We start from the raw sequence: 4,359 nt of genomic DNA on the forward strand, positions 1-4,359 counted from the left end.
TTCTTCCCCACCCACCATATTCTCCAGATATGAAACCATCAGATTACCATCTTTTTCGTTCGTATTTCCCATGTTAATGGGAAAACGTGTGCAAATGTGGAAGGTGTTAAAGAGGACATCGACAGGTTTTTTGCTTCAAAGCCAAGTGCTTTCTTTAATCAGAACATTATCAACCTGATTGTAAGATGGAAAAGTATCATCGATAAGAATAGAGACTATTTCATTTAATAAATGTGTTGTTTTGATATATAAGTTGTACGGGTTTTTTCATCTAAAAAAAGCGATATTAATTTCTTGACAACCTAATACTTACTTTAAAGCTGACTGGGAAGCATCATGCTTATCAATATGGAAATATTCTAGTTCTATAATCGTGTATGTTCACTTTACAGCTGACTGGACAGAGTCCTTCTAATCAAGATAAAAGACAGTAAGGTTGTTTGGAGTTTTTTGGCGTAAACCAACAGTGCTATCAGTGCCAAACAACCAGTATTAAAGTAAAACTAAAATACTATAAAATGTAAAATGAATTCTAGGTAATAGCTATACAAAGCCCAAAAAAGGTTAACTAAATTGAATAATAAAAGGTCGATTGCCCATAAAAAGTTAAAAACTTAATCAAGTTGAACAGTGTCACTATTGCCAATGACAAATTCCAACGTCTAAAATTATGACTTGAGTGTCATAAGAGCCACACATTGGTGGATGAGACCCAGAAAAAAGAAAACAATGAGTTAAAAGTGTGACCAATGAGTAGCCTAGCCAAGACAACTTCCTCCCTCTGACCTTTACTTACTGAAACAAGACAGTCAAAAAACAAAAGTAGGTTTGTTATGAAGCTACTCTCCCTAAATCGACTGCCAACTGGCGCGAAGCTGTGCCTTGATCACAGGACCATAGTCCATAAATGGAACAGACAAGGCTGTGACAGCACCTGCGCAGATGAACTTAGCTGTTGTATCAGCAAGCTCGTTTCCGCGAATACCCACATGGCCAGATATCCAGAAAAATTGGGTTAAAACAGAAGACAAAACAAAAGTGGGTCAGTTATTTCTAAATATCGATGAGAACAGGGTGAAAACTTACATAAAGCGATTCCAGGGTGAATTGAGAGCTAAGAGAGTTGGTGTAAATAGTACAGTCAGTATATTGCTTACCTTCTACGTGATCCAAGGCAAGATAAATGCCCTACAACTTGGTAGTGAACACAAAAACTGTAGAGGGTTCCTGCGAGGAAACATTGAGCCACAACTAACCATGGCAGAGTCCACAGAGTCACCTGATTTCGAGCCATCCGTAAAAACGGGAAAATAATAATGGCTCGAATGATGTTCAGCAAACAGAAGATGATACTTCCAGTCTGGAGTATCTGCCTTCTTCAGAGGTTTCAAAGAAAGGTAACAGGTGGGAATGGTAATGAGCCATAGCAAGATAGACTGATCATTGGACTCAGAAATGGCATCCAATGACAGACCCAATTCAGCCTGGATACAAAGGTGAAAAGGAGGAATGGCAGACTATCTATCCTGAAAGAGCATAGCCCATCAAGTAAGAAAGACACAAACCTAGGTGGGATGCTTCATAGCATATTGTAAAGAAAGTTGCAAAACGGTGTAGGTGAAAAGGAGGTTTGTGGGACTCAGTGTACAGACTTTGGCCCAGCGAAGTACAGGAGCTCTCATGCAGAGCCAAAGCCCCAGATGGTGAACAGGGACCAGCATCTTCATAGAAGAACCATAAACCAGAGTCACATAGTCCAGCATAGAACGTACGAAGGCACGATAGATCTTCAGCACAGAACATCAATCCACTCCCCAAGAGATGGAAAAGGGGACATAGAGGATGTTCAGTGCCTTTGTACACTTGATGTGAGCAATGAAAGTAAGCTTATGGTCAGAGATAGGCCAAGTAACTCAGGATCCAAAAGAAGAACAACAACAACATGGAGATGGAGATCAGGATTGGGATGTAAACCCTATTAGTGGCAAAAATGAATGTCAATGATTTTAGAGAATGAGAATGTAAAACTGTTTGGTGTGGTTCACTTCAACAAACGAATGAGGACAGTCTGAAGCTACTGCTTAATAAACCTCATGTTCAACGACCGACAAGAAATGTGGAAGGTGTCGACATAGAGGCCATTTGCAACTGTAAGAAGAAGTTGTTTAGTGATAGCATTGATCTTGATACTGTAAAGGGTGACACTCCAAGTTCCTGTGTGAAGAAACGAGAAAGGGTGTAATCCACATGGGCTTGGAATCGTCTGCAAAGTAAAAAATTACGAATAAAAATGGATAAGTGGCCATGTAACCCATAGGCGTTTAGTTCCCACAAAATGCCATACCTCCATGTGGTGTTGTAAGCCTTCTCAAGAACGATGAAAACAGATCAAGATTTCAAGTCGAATCAGGTGGTCCACAGTATATCACTGTCCACAGAACCCACATTTTGTGGGCGAGAGGAGGTTGTTTGATTGACGGAACGAAACAAGATGAACAATAACCATACTCTCCAAATCTTTGCAGAATCAGAGAAATTGCATAATAATTAGAATGAATCTTGGGATCCTTCCTAGGCTTTGAAAAAGGTAAAACAATAGTCTTGCACCATGTATCAGGAAAACGTTTTCCTCCCAAATATGGTTTAAAACAACCAGCAGAAGAGCAAGCGTGGTAGGAGAGAGATGGCACAGCATCTCATAGTGAATGTCATAGGGCCTGACTGATATACTGCCAGACTAATGAAGAGCAAGAACTGGGATTAGAATGTGAGGGCAGAGATTTACCTTATTATTCATTATTCCAAATGCGATTATAGATAGTAAGCGAATCCCTGTTCTGAGGTTCTAATAGTAAGTAATATCTCTGTCCTGATATTGTAACCTCAGATAGGATTATCGATATAAGTGAATCTCCCTCTCTGTCTTGAAATCCTAACTTTAGATGGGATTACGCATATTAAGTAAATCTCTGTCCTGATATTCAAATTATATATGGCATACGATTAGGACCGAGGTTTACTGATTACCGAAAATGATATCTAAGATTTGAGTGACAGGACAAAGATTTAATTGCTATCTGTAGTCCTAACCGAGTTAGGAATTTCAGGACTGAGGTTTACTTACTATTTGTGATGCCATCTGAAGACAGAGATTTACTGGCTATTCCTAATCTCACCTAAGTCGAAAACGTCAGGACGGATATTTTCTATATTCATAATCGTATCTAAGGCTAGACTGTCAGAATGTCAGGAAAGAGATTTACTTAATATCCATAATCGTGTCTGTGGCTAGAGTATCAGGACAAAGATTCGTTTGCTATACATAATCTCATTTGGGGGAAGAAAATCAGAATAGAGATTTACTGACAATTAATAAATGTATATAAGGTTAATATATCAGGACAGAGGTTCCAAGTACTCTTCACTATTTTCTCTAAATTAAAACCTCGCTAACTATCAGTAATTTCATTTGTGGATATAATGTTAGTACAGATATTTACTGACTATCCCTGATAATTCCCAATGTTAAAATTTCAAGACAGACATTTTCTTACTATTCGTAAATGTATATGAAGCTAAAATATCAGGACAGAGATTACCGGCTTTACTTAATCTTAAGTTACAATATCAGGACAGAGATATTTCTTATTATTCATTATCTAAAGTTAGAATCTTAGAACAGAAATTCGCTCACTATCGATAACCCCATCTAGAGTTAAAATTTCCAGACAGATATTTGCTTAATATGAGGGCGGAGAGAGATATATATAGTTAGTTTTACTTAATCCATTCCTTATAACTGTAAATGAATCGATGAACGGATAGTATAAACAGTTCAATTTAATAGCTCGGTATATAATAATAAAGACTGATATAGAGAAATAGAAAGAGAGAGAGAAATTATTACGTGGTTTTATGATTGAAACAATTTTATCCAAAAATTTTTGCTCGAAAGAATTTGTTTTAGTACTTTGAAAGTCACTCTCGTGTTTTTAATAATACATTATTTTGCATATGTGTATAAGATCGTAGATTTATTATTGTACAAATAAATTACTACTTTAATAACGTCTTTCCTACATGTACAACTTGTACAACCTATAATCACCTTACTTCTTTCTTCTACTTCCTTTTATCTGTATGAATAGATGGAAAGAGAAAGATTATCCATTTAATGGTTTCTTTTGTCGAAAGATTATATAGGTCAATCATTATAATGCTGTCGGTGTTCTTAGAAGCATTCAATGTTTCTCAACATACCTATGTTTCTCTCCTAGTAAATCACAGATCGTTTGATTCATGAATGTAGACTGAAACATCTGATGCCAGGGTAGAAAGGTACAAAATAGTTGATCCTTT

This window comes from Limulus polyphemus, unplaced genomic scaffold (genome assembly GCF_000517525.1).
Source record: "Limulus polyphemus unplaced genomic scaffold, Limulus_polyphemus-2.1.2 Scaffold2931, whole genome shotgun sequence".
NCBI lineage: Eukaryota > Metazoa > Arthropoda > Merostomata > Xiphosura > Limulidae > Limulus > Limulus polyphemus.